Source organism: Bombina bombina, chromosome 6 (assembly GCF_027579735.1).
Source record: "Bombina bombina isolate aBomBom1 chromosome 6, aBomBom1.pri, whole genome shotgun sequence".
NCBI classification, from domain to species: domain Eukaryota; kingdom Metazoa; phylum Chordata; class Amphibia; order Anura; family Bombinatoridae; genus Bombina; species Bombina bombina.
In genome coordinates this window covers 128,102,809-128,120,119 of record NC_069504.1, presented here as the reverse complement: position 1 = coordinate 128,120,119, position 17,311 = coordinate 128,102,809, and positions in this window count along the sequence as shown.

Here is a 17,311-nt window from a genome sequence, read left to right as displayed (position 1 = left end):
CTTTCCATGTGCTCTAATATAGTGTTCAAATATTAAATCATTTAGGGGTACATACATAAAGGTACCATTAGACATACATAAAATGTAGTGAAAACAAAGCAGAAACTTAGTGAAAAACTATTTTGCAGCAGTGAAGTGGGCTGCATTCAAGTGAGTAAACCCTGCCCCACCTGCTCCCTATTCCCTTCCCCTACCCTTATCAAAGCTTAAAGGGACAGCACGATTTACATCTCCTACTGCCACATTTGAAAAAACCTGGTTTAATGGACAGCCAATTAGTGCTTTTGATCCCTGGCAACATTGAAGGTGACAAAATGTTGCCAAGAGTCTTAGCTTTACGTGAAACAAAATGAATCCCTTCTTTCAGTACAGGTTGTAGGGCTTCATCTGTCTCCAGAATTGGAAGTGCTTTGCGAATAATGTTACAAATTGTACCATATTCCTCACTGTAGCTAGTTATAAATTTCAGCTGTGAAAGCCTTTTTGTGTCTTTTGGTCTCCTTGTATAAAACAAGGTAGACCTATCAATCTTGTCAACCTCTTCTTTAGTTGTCATTAATGTTTCTCTGCAATAGCCTCTCTCAACTAATCTATTAGTTAAATCTTCTGAGTGTTTATTGTAAACCTGAATTTTGGTGCAATTCCTTCTGACTCTAATGTACTGGCTGTAATTATATTTATTAACCCCTAATCTGCCGCCACCTACCTACACTTATTAACCCCTAGTCTTCCGCCCCGTCGCCACCACTATAATAAACATATTAACCCCTAAACCGCCGCACTCCCGCCTCGCAAACATTAGTTAAATATTATTAACGCAAAGAAAAAACAGTGGGTTTAAGGTGCGCAAATCTACCCCTGCACTACACACTAATCTGCTCCCATAAAGCAGATAATCAAAGAATAGGTACAAAGAGTAAAGGGGTGTGTGTATGCGCTAAACAGCTACGGGGAAAAAAGTATGGCAGTAGTATAGTATTCCTTATAAATAAGTGTGTTAGGGATGTGTTATACAGAACTAATAAGTTGGAATCTAAATATTCTTATATAGACGTATCATATAATATGGCTATTCATCTAAGAATGAATCCAGTAATAAAAAACTGGTTTAGCAAGCATAAAATGTATTAATCCCAGATTTAAAAAGATATATTAATCTGGATAAAACATACATATAAACATATATGATTAAATGTTAATATGACCGGTCATACGTTAGTACAAATCGTCAATAAAAATAGCAATAAAATCCTGACGATATTAACTATTAACATATAAGTGCAACTAAATCTAGAGAATTGTAGGGTAGTTTCTACATATATGAATAAATCCACCTTTGTAGTACTGACACAAAAAGGGAGTGCAGTAAAAATATAAGTTCCAATGTGTTGGTATAAAAAGTTCCGTTTTTGCAATATGTTTGTTTTAAATATATGGGATTACTCACAAGAGCTGCTGGTGCAACGCCACCCCCTGCAGACTCACGGCCAATCGGCCGCCAGCAGGGAGGTGTCAATCAACTCGATCGTACTCGATCGGGTTGATTTCTGCTGCTTTATAACTGCTGTTTCGGCGAGTCTGAAGACTCACCAGAAACACGGGCCGTCAAGCTCTATTCGGAGCTTGATAGATAGGCCCCAATAAGTGTAGATTAATATCAACCAATAAATTGTGATAAACCCATTATTATCCTATCACTTTGAGCGCCCTCTAGTCTAGGTTTTAAAAAGTATTCATTTGCATATAATATCTTGGAAGGAGGTATTTATTTTAGAGTGGCTATATAGGATAAAAGTTTGCGCTTTTACGTTTAATAATTACCCATTATGTTTACCTAGTTGTCATACTATAAGTTTCCTTTTACTCTGGGATGTAATACCCTCTACATTCCAAGAAACACATTTAATATATTCCCTCATCTGGGCACCTTATCTTCAGTGTGAGCATATGCATAAGAGACAGGAAGAAAAAAAATAAAATAAATGTATAAAAAATAAATAAAATAGTCAACAATGTCATCAGGCCCATCTACCTTATCTGAGATATGAACTCGCTTTAGACTTATTTCTCCAACATTGGTGTGTCCGGTCCACAGCGTCATCCATAACTTGTGGGAATATTCTCTTCCCCAACAGGAAATGGCAAAGAGCACAGCAAAAGCTGTCCATATAGTCCCTCCCAGGCTCCGCCCCTCCAGTCATTCTCTTTGCCGCTCTGAACAAGTAGCATCTCCACGGAGATGGTGAAGAGTATGTGGTGTTTAATTGTAGTTTTTTATTCTTCTATCAAGAGTTTGTTATTTTAAAATAGTGCTGGTATGTACTATTTACTCTTAAACAGAAAGAGATGAAGAGGTCTGTTTATAAGAGGAGTATGATTTTAGCAGCAGTAACTAAAATCGGTTGCTGTTCCCACACAGGACTGTTGAGCTGAGAGAACTTCAGTTGGGGGGAACAGTTTGCAGACTTTTCTGCTCAAGGTATGACTAGCCATTTTTCTAGCAAGACTGTGTAATGCTGGAAGGCTGTCATTTTTCCCTCATGGGGATCGGTAAGCCATTTTCTTAGTCTCAAACAGAATAAAGGGCTTATTATGGGCTATAAACTGGTATACACTTTTAGGGGCTAAATCGATTGCTTTATTTAAGGATTATATGCAGTTTGAAGTTGAATTTCACACTTTTATAACATTGGGGAACGTTTTTAACGCCAGGCACTTGTTAAGACACCTTCCCAGTCAGGAAGGGCCTTTTTCTGTAGTAGGCAGAGCCTCATTTTCGTGCCATTACTGCACAGTTACTTTTGAGAACAGTACATGCAGCTGCATGTGTGAGGGTCTGGAATCCACTGAAAACGTTCCTAGAAGGCTTCATTTGGTATCGTATACCCCCCTGGGATTGGTGAAGTCGCCGCAAAGGCTGTGGCTGGGACTGTAAGGGGGTTAAAATTGTAAACGGCTCTGGTTTCCTCATTTTAAGGGTTAACAGCTTGAAAATTGGGGTGCAATACTTTGAATGCATTAAGACACTGTGGTGAAAATTTGGTAAAGATTGGATAATTCCTTCATAGTTTTTCACATATTCAGTAATAAAGTGTGCCCTGTTTAACATTTAAAGAGACCGTAACGGTTTTGTTTTAAAACGGTTTTTGTGCTTTATTAACCAGTTTATGCCTGTTTAACATGTCTGTGCCTTCAGATAGATCATGTTCTGTATGTATGGAAGCCAATGTGGTTCCCCCTTCAAATATGTGTGATAATTGTGCCACAGCGTCCAAACACAGTAAGGACAGTACTGTCACAAATAGTAAAGTTGCCCAGGATGATTCCTCAGATGAAGGAAGTAGACATAGTTCTACATCTTCTCCTTCTGTGTCTATACCAGTTATGCCCGCGCAGGCGACCCCTAGTACTTCTAGCGCGCCAATGCTTGTTACTATGCAACAATTGACGGCAGTAATGGATAACTCCATAGCAAATATTTTATCCAAAATGCCAGCATTTCAGAGAAAGCGCGATTGCTCTGTTTTAAACACTGTAGAGCAGGAGGGCGCTGATGATAATTTTTCTGTCATACCCTCACACCAATCTGAAGTGGCAGTGAGGGAGGGTTTGTCAGATGGAGAAATTTCTGATACAGGAAGAATTTCTCAGCAGGCAGAACCTGATGTTGTGACATTTAAATTTAAATTAGAGCATCTCCGCGCATTACTTAAGGAGGTGCTATCTACTCTGGATGATTGTGACAATCTGGTCATCCCAGAAAAATTGTGCAAGATGGACAAGTTCCTTGAGGTCCCGGTGCACCCTGATGCTTTTCCGATACCTAAACGGGTGGCGGACATAGTAAATAAGGAGTGGGAGAAGCCAGGCATACCTTTTGTCCCTCCTCCTATATTTAAGAAATTGTTCCCTATGGTCGACCCCAGGAAGGACTTATGGCAAACAGTCCCTAAGGTCGAGGGGGCGGTTTCTACACTAGCCAAACGCACGACCATTCCTATTGAGGACAATTGTGCTTTCAAAGATCCTATGGATAAAAAATTGGAGGGTTTGCTTAAAAAGATTTTTGTACAGCAAGGTTACCTCCTTCAACCTATTTCGTGCATTATTCCTGTCACTACAGCGGCGTGGTTCTGGTTCGAGGAACTGGAAAAGTCGCTCAGTAGGGAGACTCCGTATGAGGAAGTCATGGACAGAATTCAAGCACTTAAGTTAGCTAATTCCTTTATTTTAGACGCCGCTTTGCAGTTAGCGGCGAAAAATTCAGGGTTTGCAATTGTGTCGCGCAGAGCGCTCTGGCTAAAGTCTTGGTCGGCGGATGTATCTTCCAAGACAAAATTGCTTAATATCCCTTTCAAAGGTAAGACTCTTTTCGGGCCAGAATTGATAGAGATTATTTCAGACATCACTGGGGGAAAGGGCCATGCCCTCCCACAAGATAAACCTTTCAAGGCTAAGAATAAGTCCAATTTTCGTTCCTTTCGCAATTTCAGGAACGGACCGGCTTCCAACTCGGCAGCCTCTAGACAAGAGGGTAACGCTTCCCAGACTAAACCAGCTTGGAAACCAATGCAAGGCTGGAACAAAGGTAAACAGGCCAAGAAGCCTGCTGCTGCTACCAAGACAGCATGAAGGGGTAGCCCCCGATCAGGGACCGGATCTAGTAGTGGGCAGACTCTCTCTCTTCGCTCAGGCTTGGGCAAGAGATGTTCAGGATCCCTTGACACTAGAAATAGTCTCTCAGGGTTATCTTCTGGAATCCAAGGACCTACCCCCAAGGTGAAGGTTCCACATGTCTCACTTATCTTCAAACCAAATAAAGAGACAGGCATTCTTACATTGTGTAGAAGACCTGTTAAAGATGGGAGTGATACACCCAGTTCCAACTGTGGAACAAGGTCAGGGGTTCTACTCAAATCTGTTTGTAGTTCCCAAAAAAGAGGGAACTTTCAGACCAATTCTGGATTTAAAAATTCTAAACAAATTTCTCAGAGTTCCATCGTTCAAAATGGAAACCATTCGAACAATTATACCTACAATCCAGGAGGGTCAATTTATGACTACCGTGGATTTAAAGGATGCGTATCTACATATTCCTATCCACAAAGATCATCATCAGTTCCTAAGGTTCGCCTTTCTGGACAAGCATTACCAGTTCGTGGCTCTCCCATTCGGGCTAGCCACTGCTCCAAGGATTTTCACAAAGGTGCTAGGGTCCCTTCTAGCGGTTTTAAGACCAAGGGGTATTGCAGTGGCACCTTATCTGGACGACATTCTAATCCAAGCGTCGTCTCTTTCCAAAGCAAAGGCTCATACAGACATTGTTCTAGCCTTTCTCAGATCTCACGGGTGGAAGGTGAACGTAGAAAAGAGTTCCCTGTCTCCGTCGACAAGAGTTCCCTTCTTCGGAACAATAATAGATTCTTTAGAAATGAAGATCTTCCTGACAGAAGTCAGAAAGTCAAAGCTTCTAAATGCTTGTCAAGTTCTTCACTCTATTCTGCAGCCTTCCATAGCTCAGTGCATGGAAGTAGTAGGGTTGATGGTTGCAGCAATGGACATAGTTCCTTTTGCTCGAATTCATCTAAGACCATTACAACTGTGCATGCTCAAGCAGTGGAATGGGGACTATACAGACTTGTCTCCAATGATTCAAGTAGACCAGATGACCAGAGACTCACTCCGTTGGTGGTTGACCCAGGATCACCTGTCCCAGCGAATGAGTTTCCGCAGACCAGAGTGGGTCATTGTGACGACCGACGCCAGTCTATTAGGCTGGGGCGCGGTCTGGGATTCCCTGAAAGCTCAGGGTCTATGGTCTCGGGAAGAGTCTCTTCTCCCGATAAACATTCTGAAACTGAGAGCGATATTCAATGCTCCGGGCTTGGCCTCAACTAGCGAAGGCCGGATTCATAAGATTCCAGTCAGACAACATGACTGTTGCTTACATCAACCATCAGGGGGGAACAAGGAGTTCCTTGGCGATGAGAGAGGTGTCCAAAATCATCAAATGGGCGGAGGATCACTCCTGCCACCTATCTGCAATCCACATCCCAGGAGTAGACAACTGGGAGGCGGATTATCTGAGTCGTCAGACTTTCCATCCGGGGGAGTGGGAACTTCACCCGGAGGTGTTTGCCCAGTTGACTCAATTATGGGGCATTCCAGACATGGATCTGATGGCGTCTCGTCAGAACTTCAAGGTTCCTTGCTACGGGTCCAGATCCAGGGATCCCAAGGCGACTCTAGTGGATGCATTAGTGGCGCCTTGGTCGTTCAACCTAGCTTATGCGTTTCCACCGTTCCCTCTCCTTCCCAGGCTTGTAGCCAGGATCAAACAGGAGAAGGCCTCTGTGATTCTGATAGCTCCTGCGTGGCCACGCAGGACTTGGAATGCAGACCTGGTGAATATGTCATCGGCTCCACCATGGAAGCTACCTTTGAGACAGGATCTTCTAGTACAAGGTCCATTCGAACATCCAAATCTAGTTTCTCTCCAGCTGACTCCTTGGAAATTGAACGCTTGATTTTATCCAAGCGCGGGTTTTCAGATTCAGTGATTGATACTCTGGTCCAAGCCAGAAAACCTGTGACTAGAAAGATTTACCATAAAATATGGAAAAGATATATCTGTTGGTGTGAATCCAAGGGATTCTCATGGAGTAAGATTAAAATTCCCAGGATCCTCTCCTTTCTCCAAGAAGGTTTGGATAAGGGATTGTCAGCGAGTTCTCTAAAAGGACAGATTTCTGCTCTATCTGTCTTGTTACACAAACGACTGGCAGCTGTGCCAGATGTACAAGCTTTTGTACAGGCTTTGGTCAGGATCAAGCCTGTTTACAGACCCTTGACTCCTCCCTGGAGTCTAAATTTAGTTCTTTCAGTTCTTCAAGGGGTTCCGTTTGAACCCTTACATTCCATAGATATCAAGTTACTATCTTGGAAAGTTCTGTTTTTGGTTGCTATTTCTTCTGCTAGAAGAGTTTCCGAATTATCTGCTTTGCAGTGTGATCCACCCTATCTGGTGTTCCATTCAGATAAGGTTGTTTTGCGTACCAAGCCTGGTTTTCTTCCAAAAGTTGTTTCCAACAAGAATATTAACCAGGAAATAGTTGTTCCTTCTTTGTGTCCGAATCCAGTTTCAAAGAAGGAACGTTTGTTACACAATTTAGATGTAGTCCGTGCTTTAAAGTTCTATTTAGAAGCAACAAAGGATTTCAGACAAACTTCTTCTTTGTTTGTCGTTTATTCTGGTAAGAGGAGAGGACAAAAAGCTACTGCTACCTCTCTTTCTTTCTGGCTGAAAAGCCTCATCCGATTGGCTTATGAGACTGCCGGACGGCAGCCTCCTGAACGAATCACAGCCCACTCTACTAGGGCTGTGGCTTCCACATGGGCCTTTAAGAACGAGGCTTCTGTTGATCAGATATGTAAGGCAGCGACTTGGTCTTCTCTGCACACTTTTGCCAAATTCTACAAATTTTATACTTTTGCTTCTTCGAAGGCTATTTTTGGGAGAAAGGTTTTGCAAGCCGTGGTGCCTTCTGTTTAGGTAACCTGATTTGCTCCCTCCCTTCATCCGTGTCCTAAAGCTTTGGTATTGGTTCCCACAAGTTATGGATGACTCCGTGGACCGGACACACCAATGTTGGAGAAAACAGAATTTATGCTTACCTGATAAATTACTTTCTCCAACGGTGTGTCCGGTCCACGGCCCGCCCTGGTTTTTTAATCAGGTTTGAAAAATGTCTTTCTCTATACACTACAGTCACCACGGCACCCTATAGTTTCTCCTTTTTTTCTCCTAACCGTCGGTCGAATGACTGGGGAGGCGGAGCCTGGGAGGGACTATATGGACAGCTTTTGCTGTGCTCTTTGCCATTTCCTGTTGGGGAAGAGAATATTCCCACAAGTTATGGATGACGCCGTGGACCGGACACACCGTTGGAGAAAGTAATTTATCAGGTAAGCATAAATTCTGTTTTTAGGGTAGTGGGATATTTTGTTTTTTAAAATATTATTTTGTGTCTCTCTCGTTAGTCAGGGTAAAATTAACCTCATTATCCTCTATCACAATTTAAGCAAGGTATAGAAGTCTGGCCCTATAACCTGCTTTTATAAGTTTTGTGCAGAAGGGGGCCATCTCCTTCCTCTTTTGCGCTGTGTCACTGGAATAATCTTGAGAAAGTAGGATTTTAGCATCCCCTACTAGCACACTGTCCATTTTCCTATACAACCTTAAAATAGTCATTTTGTCTTGGAAATTAAGAACCATTATAATCCGATTCATGTTTGTTTTTGGGGGACCTATTCTATGAGCCCTTTCAATACCAAACGGGATATTTTGCTGCTAAACACCCAGAATTTGCGGGAGCATTGAAAAAGCAAAATGTAATAGGTCAGCAAAATCGCTGGTTTCAGGGAGGCCAATAATTTTCAGATTATTTTGTCTAGATCAGTCTTCTAGGTCAGATAGTCTAGTCTGTAGCACTCTAATAATATTGGTATGTTCAGTAGAAGTCTGTGTATGGTTATTAAGGGTATCCTATACTTCGGATACTCGGTTTTCTATTTCAGTTAATCTACTAGAGAATTGCCTTATATCTGTAGTGAGATTAGAATTGCGGTAGAAATATTCCTGAGAGCTGATTAATCAATGGCTGTATTTCTACCCTGGATAATGTATGTTCGCTAGAACTTTCAGAATTAGCATCTGATCTGCAAAAATTTTTTTTGTCCTTTTGTTTGGCAGGCATGGTGTGTAAATTAAACTTTGTAGAAGTGATAAACCTTTCCATGTGCTCTAATATAGTGTTCAATTATTAAATCATTTAGGGGTACGTACATAAAGGTACCATTAGACATACATAAAATGTAGTGAAAACAAAGCAGAAACTTAGTGAAAAACAATTTTGCAGCAGTGAAGTGGGCTGCATTCAAGTGAGTAAACCCTGCCCCACCTGCTCCCTATTCCCTTCCCCTACCCTCATCAAAGCTTAAAGGGACAGTCTAGTCCAAAATAAACTTTCATGATTCAGATAGGGCATGTAATTTTAAACAATTTTCCAATTTACTTTTATCACCAATTTTGCTTTGTTCTCTTGGTATTCTTAAGCTTAAAGCTTAACCTAGGAGGTCCATATGCTAATTTCTTAGACCTTGAAGGCCGCCTCTTAATAATGCATTTTAACAGGTTTTTCACCACTAGAGGGTGTTAGTTCATGAATTTCATATAGATAACACTGTGCTCATGCACGTGAAGTTACCTGGGAGCTATCACTGATTGGCTAAACTGCAAGTCTGTCAAAAGAACTGAAAAAAGGGGCAGTTTGCAGATGCTCAGATACAAGATAATCACAGAGGTAAAAAATATATAAATATAACTGTGTTGGTTATGCAAAACTGGGGAATGAGTAAAAAAAGGGATTATCTATCTTTTAAAACAATAACAATTCTGGTGTAGACTGTCCCTTTAAGGGAATATATAGAATAAGCAATACAATAAAAAACATACACCAAAAGAGTGTCACAGATAAATAAACCAGACTGCCAACTAAGTTAGAGAGAATATTCCAGGGACCAAAAGCTCTGTTTCAGGAGCTGAGGGAATAAATCTAAGGTTAGTTGGAAATAGTAGCCTTCTCTGTAAGCCACCTCTCAGATAGCATCAGATACACAGAAAACCAAGAAACAAATCAAAACAGTAATTTGCAAAAACTATACAATAAGGTCTTGATCCTTTCCTCCATTCTCTTTAGTGCAGGGCAGATATAGAACAGTCCGACCTCTTTAATAGGCGGTTTTTAGGACAGTTATGAATCAGGCAACAGATAGGAAGATCTTCCAGCAGTATTCTTCACAGCTAATATTAATGCTGTTTACACACCATGATGATAGCGAATGGGCAGCGATAAACAGTACAGCTTATAATTCCCTGCTACCCAGGACCTCTGTGAGTTGCCTACAGAGTGATTTAACCCCTTAATGACCACAATGTACCCTGTATGTCACTGGTTGTTAAGGGTTTTTTCAGGACATAATAGCACAAGTCTAGCAAGAACACGCTATTAATGCACTCCCTCTAGCAGGCTTTGTGGAATAGAGCAGTCCCAACGCTGGTGGCAAGACTGCGCTGTAAAACAATCAAGTCCCAAAAAAAGGCCAGCGACATACAGGGTACGTCGTTGGTCCTTAAGGGGTTAAGAATCACAACACCTTCTTGGAAAAAGATACACAGAAGTTCCGGCTAACCGCTGCAAAGATCCACAAGTCCAGGTATGTAAAACAATTCCAAATTTATTTCAGTGCTCTAAGAACAAATACATAGGTAAAAACAAGACAGTTAATCAGAGGACCTGATCAAACTGTATGGCAGATAAGTGCATACGCGTTTCATGCGGGTCTCCCGCACTTGGTCACTGCATAATTAGCTAGTCTGCCTGACGGTGCTCTTAAAGGTGTACTAATCAATTATTGAAAGCATCTGTGAATTAATTTAACTCATAAGAGCACCGTGTGGAGACAGATACACAAGGAAAAATGCATTAGTAAAGTGACTACTGTAATAATATGCCTATAGTTTTTACACAAAATAGGAAATGCAAAGTATAATAATACATGATAAAGTGCAAAGGGATTTTTTTCATAACCACAGTACAATGCATAAATTTATAAGCAAGTATATACAGAAGATAATTTTTAATTGAATAAGGCAACACTGATGTACTGACATTTATGAGCTACCTAAAAACAGGACAAAGAGTGACTTTTGTCATTATTGCAACCAAAGGATTAGTATGTTACAGAAAAAGGGGGAATACCCCAGAAATAAGTATTTATGAGATGGTTAAAGGGACATGTAAATTAATATTGTAGAAACTACAGTATGTATAGTGTCTAATTAGACAAAAAGATTAACATCAGCTTCAACATTAAGACCAAAAGGAGTTTGTGTATTCATATAAAAAATCCACTTAACCTCTTTTTTACTGAGGGCATATTCTCTATTACCCCCACGTTTAGAAAATGGGACATGATCAATGGCCTGAAAAGTGGCCAGAGAGGAGTCACCAAAATGATCAAATTTAAAATGAGATGCTACTGATGTAAACACATCAGGGTCATCAATGTCCCTGATATGATCAAGGACACGGTCTCTTAGCCTTCTTTTGGTTCTACACAAGTATTGAATTTGACACCCTTTGCATGTCATGAGGTATACAACATGTGTAAAATTGCATGTAAGGTTAAATCTGATTTTATACTCCTTACCAGTAGACTGAGATACAAAATGTTCCCCCTCAATTACATAGTCACATGTCTTACAGCGTGTGCTTCTGCATTTAAAGAAACCAACTCTTATTACCTAACCATGTACTGGTTCTAGTTTCTGGTAAATACGAGGGTGCAACAAAATTTTGTATACTCTTAGCTTTTTTAGATACATATTTAACACCTTTTTTGATGACTTGTTCTAGCACTGTATCACTTTGGAGAATAGGCAAGCTTTCATGAATAATATCACATATTTGTTTAAATTCTAAGCTATATGACGTGCTAAAAATGACATTATCTTGCATCAAATTTTTATTAGTGTTTTTCTTATTTTTGTTCTTATATACCAACAATGATTCACGAGCAATCTCATCCACTTTACTTTTTACCTCATTAAGAAGTTTATCACTATAACCTCTATTTGAGAGTCTCTTATGAATAACTTGACTTTGTTCCTGATATAGTGTATCATTTGAACAGATACGTTTAGTTCTAATGAACTGACTTTTAGGAATTGCATTAAGGGTATGTCTGGGGTGACAAGATCTGTAGTTTAATATAGTATTACCACTCGTTGGTTTCCTATACAGATCAGTCACTATTTCATGCTCATGTACGGATATTTTAATATCCAAAAAGACAATCTCACGTGTGTCCTGACAATCTACAAAACTCAAATTGTAGTCATTACAGTTCAGGTATTCAAAAAAGGAATTCACTGATTGTTCATCTCCATCCCACACCAGCAACAGGTCATCTATATAGTGACCAAAGTAGATAATATGATTCCTGAAGGGATTACTATATGCATAGACGTGGGACAGCTCCCACCATCCTATATAGAGATTGGCATATGAGGGCGCAAATTTCGCCCCCATAGCTGTCCCACGTCTCTGCAGATAGTAAATCCCCTCAAAAAGAAAAAAATTATGTGTTAACAGAAACTCCAATGTGCATATAATGAAATGCTTAACTTCTTCTGAGTAACTAGATAAATGATCTAAGATTTTAGATAAGGTTTCCACGCCTGTGTGGTGTGGGATGGAGGTGTACAATGAGGCCACATCCACAGTGACCCACCTGTAAGTAGATTTCCATTGTATATTCTGCATAGCTTGTAAGACTTGCGTGGAGTCCTTGATATAACTAGTGAGCTGTCGCACAAGGGGTTGTAAGAAGGCATCCAGTAGTTCTGAGGTGGGCTCAAATAAAGAGCCCACCCCAGAAATAATAGGTCGGCCTGGGGGGTGGGCCATGTCTTTATGCAGCTTAGGCAAAAAGTAAAAAATAGGGACAAATGGATCAAGAGGGATCAATTGTTCCTTCTTGTTAACCTCAATGAGGCCTATCTGTACACCTAACTGAACTATTCTATTTAGTTTTTGTTTGAATTTTGCAGTAGGGTTTTGATCAAGCCTTTCATATATTCCACTATCACTTAATTGGCGTTTGGATTCAAAAATATAGTATTCCCTGTCCATAACGACGACATTGCCGCCTTTATCGGACGCTTTTATGACTATATTGGTATTTTAGTGCTTTAAAATGGTTCCCACTTAAGTTGTTATGTGTTTGTCTGGAAATATCAGGATTTTTTGTTTTTTCTGCTAAGGCCATAAGTCTGTATTCAATAGTTCTTTGGAATACTTCTATATTCCTCCCACGTGTCTGCACTGGATAAAAATTACTTTTACTGTTAGTTTTTAAATTTGGACATTTATTTTGGGGACATGAATCCACTTGTTCAATATTATCGATAAGGACCACCAACTCATTAAGGACACATTGGTCATTAAAGTTTAATGTGTCAGCCGGAATAGGGGTGTTTTGTTCTGCCACTGCATCACTCTTATGCTCAGTATCCACCATTATATTCTCATTGAAAAAGTGTTTCTTGAGTCAGTTTTCTTACAAACTTATTAATATCGATAATGGTTTCAAAGAGATCAAAGTGTGCAGTGGGAGAAAATTTTAACCCCATACCTAAAACTTCCTCTTCAAATTTCGTCAGTGTGTATTGGGACAAATTAACCAAATTTTTTATATGTACTTCCGGACTTGTGTCCGGCTGGATCTCATCTGGTACCTTTTTTGTTCTTTTTCTTTTTCTCCCCCTACTACCTCTCCTTGTTTTTTTCTTTTTACTTTTTGTTTCGCACCCAACTCGTTTTTTGAAACCTCAGTGGTACTGGTTGTGGGCACATCCAAAACAGACGCACCCCCAACCAGGGCCATGCCCTCCTCATTAGAATCCTGCTCAGTAGTGTCTTGCTCATATTCTGTTTCTGTGAACCTAACCTGTTTAGTCAGTCTAGTACTGTTGTTTTTTCTATAAGAAGATGTTTTTTTATCACTTAAATTGTTATATGGTGAATAGGACCATCTATAAACACGGTTAGCTTCATAGTCCCTTTTATCGCTAGACAATTTGGTTTTCTTAAAGTCTCAACGATCTTTAGAAAATTTGAGCATATTAGCCTCAAATTTCATATCATATTCTTTGAATAAGGGATCTGCTTGTAAAGTCTGAAAATCAATCTGTGTAGCCTTAATTAAAGCAATACATTCCAATCTTTGTTGTTTTTTAAATTCTATCAGCAAATCCATAAGTGCAAAGGAACAATCGTTCAGTATTTTATTCCATTTTGCTCTTGGAAAGCATTAGTGCATATGAATATTGTAACACCAAGATAAGAGAGGCCAGGCATACTTGCAGTTTCAGGTTGTACAAACCGAGGAAGTTGAAGTCCTACCAGCTCTATTGGTTGCTGGTCCACCAAACCTTTTCCGATTCTGTGTTTTAGCAAGGGTTATGGGCTGGGAGTAGTTTAGCCTATCTACCCAAGTTATACTGCTGTACATCCGTTCACCCTTGGTTTCAGTGGCTCAGCAACACAAGCTACTAGTTCCTCTGTGCCGCCAGTGTGAAACTGCAGTGATGGAAGTTTTTAGAATATCCTCAGTTTAAGTTATGGTGTGTCCTCTTGTTTGCCACAAATAAGTTTGCAGCTTAAGCAGAGTAGCCTCTCCCGGCTCAAACAGGGTTCTTAGAGAGACTTCCACATCGAGCAGAGCAATATTCTAGGGAGCGTTACCGCACCAACAACGTATATTGCTCTGCGAGAAAGGCTGCCTAGTGGTAGTGCTGGGTTACAGCTTGTGGCTCTAGCCTTGTGAGCCTAGCATGGCTCTGTCGACTTTGTGGTCAGGCCTCAGATTGAAGCAGGCCAATATCCTAGGGAACGTTCCCCCACCAGCAATGGATAGAGACCAGGGAGGTAGGTTTCAATGAGCTCTCTCGGGCAGCACACTTGGCTCAGCATGTTCGCTTAGCTCCTCCCACCAGAAGTCTCGCAATCCAGATGGTACATGATCTGTAGCATGGTTCTGCTGTCTTCCTCTGGCTGCAACAGTTAAGTCTGAAAGCCGCAACTAAGCAATCTCCTGTAAAAACACGATTTTAATAGCAACTATACTAGTGACTATCATGACAATACACATGAGAAATGCATTAAAAAATGAAATATGAAATCACGCCATTTGTAGATGTTGGTGTATTTAAGTGAGTTTTCTTGCAGATTATCATAGCTGTACATGATATCACGTAGTCATCACATCTACATAAGTATATGTCCCTAACATAGGTGCAGGCTAAAAGACTGTTTGGAAATAGCCGTGAAATAGTCAAAAAGATCTTCGAAAAGCCCTTCAAGGACTTATCAGGGGCCGAATTTCGACAAACCAAAACTTGGCTTGAAAATTAGTTGAAAAGTGAACTGAAAACGTATTGTATACACCAGATTTGTTCTCCATTTCCCCACAATGGCACTCAGATCTGTCAATAATGGATGTCGATCATTGAAATACCAAATGAGTTAATGGAGTCTCTGTGTGAGTGTTTTGAATTTGGATAGAGTGATAAATATAAGTGTTAAACAATGTGAATATAATTTGTATATGGGCATCTTGGCTATACTGCACGTTTTGATAAATTATGTTTTTTAAACTTGAATTGACAGTAAAGTCAAAATTAAACTTTCATGATTTGGATAGAGCATGCAATTTTAAACTACTTTCCAATTTAATTTTGCTATCACATTTTCTTTGTTCTTTTGGTATCTTTTATGGAAGAGTAAAACTAGGTAGACTCATATGAGCTCAGGAGTGAGCATGTGTCTTTAGTACTCTGGCAGCAGTGTTTTGCAACATTATTTGTAGCTTTGTTAAACAATGTTGCAAAACACTGCTGCCAGTGTACTAAAGACACATGCATACTCCTGAGCTCTTATGAGCCTACCTAGTTTTACTCTACAATAAAAGATACCAAGAGAAAGAAGCAAATTTGATAAGTGAAGTAAATTAGAAAGTTGCTTAAAATTGCATGGTCTAGCTGAATCATAAAAGTTTAATTTTGACTTTACTGTCCCTTTAATATCTTAAAAGTTAATTTTTTTAAATTAATTTTAAGAAAACCTAATTTTTCCGTTTTGGTGAGATTTTCATCTAAAATTAAGAATAACAGTGCAGGATATTAATTTGTGTAATAAAAAAGTGGGCGCAACTTATTCTGACACTGTAAATTCTGAAATCGCTAAGGGACCAGGTTTAAAATATTGCCAGCCATTTCAAACCTCACTGACCAAAACAAATTTTGTTTTTGATGAATCTCTATTACTGTTAGAAGAAACCGATGCAAGGTTCCAGATAATGTAAATCAGAGTTTTTAAAAACATGATTATTGAGACTTCTGTTTAATGTAAAAAAACTGTTGCTAATAAACAAGACAGAATGGTAAATTTTTAAATACTGATCACAAAGATGTAATTGCCGAGAGAAAATGCTGTTTAAGAAGATGTGATTATTGTATCTTAGAATCATGAAAAATGCAAAGTATTCAATAAAAATCAAAGTACAAAAAAAAGAATGTTATTCTTCCTTCAAACTTATTCACAAGCTTCTTAATCACAATGATTCTAGGGACCTGAGCCCCATACGCCAAGTTTTAAAAGACCAAACTTCAAATTTTGATATTGGCCATTTACAGCTAGCCAAATACCCTTTAAGTCCCTAATAGACCCTAACCGAATTAAAAGTTTATTTAAGTAATTTTTATATACATATGTATCATAAATTAATGACTGCATTGTAAATTACCTGTATACAAAATTAAATGATTGAACAACATTTAAAACTGTTATTTTAACGCAAAATTTTAATAGTTTTTAACCCAGGGACATTTGATGTGGCCAAATTTTGGACAAACATAAATGTTAGGGTTCTGAAATCTACAGAATACAGTCCAACCTCTCTTGGGGGGAGGCAAACCACATTTTCAGAGATAAACTGCAGAAAAACTGCAAAAGAAAAGAAACTGCAAGCAGAAATAATAATTTTATGGGGCATTATATTGTGAGTGAAATGTCCATTTAAACAATTTTCCTATATGATCATGGGAAGTTCAATGATTGAGCAACTTATCACCCCATGCATGGTAGTTAAGGAATGTAATTAAAAGGACATAAAACTCTTTTTTTTTCATGATCCACAAAGAGTGTAATATTCCCCTATGTGAAGAACATTGGAATGTTAAATATTTACAGTAAATATACAGCACAGTATAACTGTGAGGGTTTTTCCCCTGTTTTGTTTGCCATGTGCTTCTGGCAGCCATTTTACTCACCTCTCTTCCTGACTATGGTGCATTGTGGGGGATGCTGCTCATTTCCTGCACTTCCTTTTATGGCCAGACTGGTGTGCATCATCCGTGTGAGACAGGATGCAGTCTCAGAATTGTGATGTCATCACTTATTATTTAAAGGGCCTCTGTTCAGTATGCTTTGCGTTGTCTCAGACCTGTTTGTGAGAGTTCCTGTGTATTACCTGGCTGCCTGACGTCCTTCCTGGTTCCGGATCCCTGGCTTGTTTCCTTGTTGCTGATTCCGGCTTGTCTGACTATTCGCTTTGGCTCCTGACTCGGCTCGTCTGACTACCAGCTCTGGTTTTGTCTCCTGGCTTGTTATTTGACTTGTGGACTTTT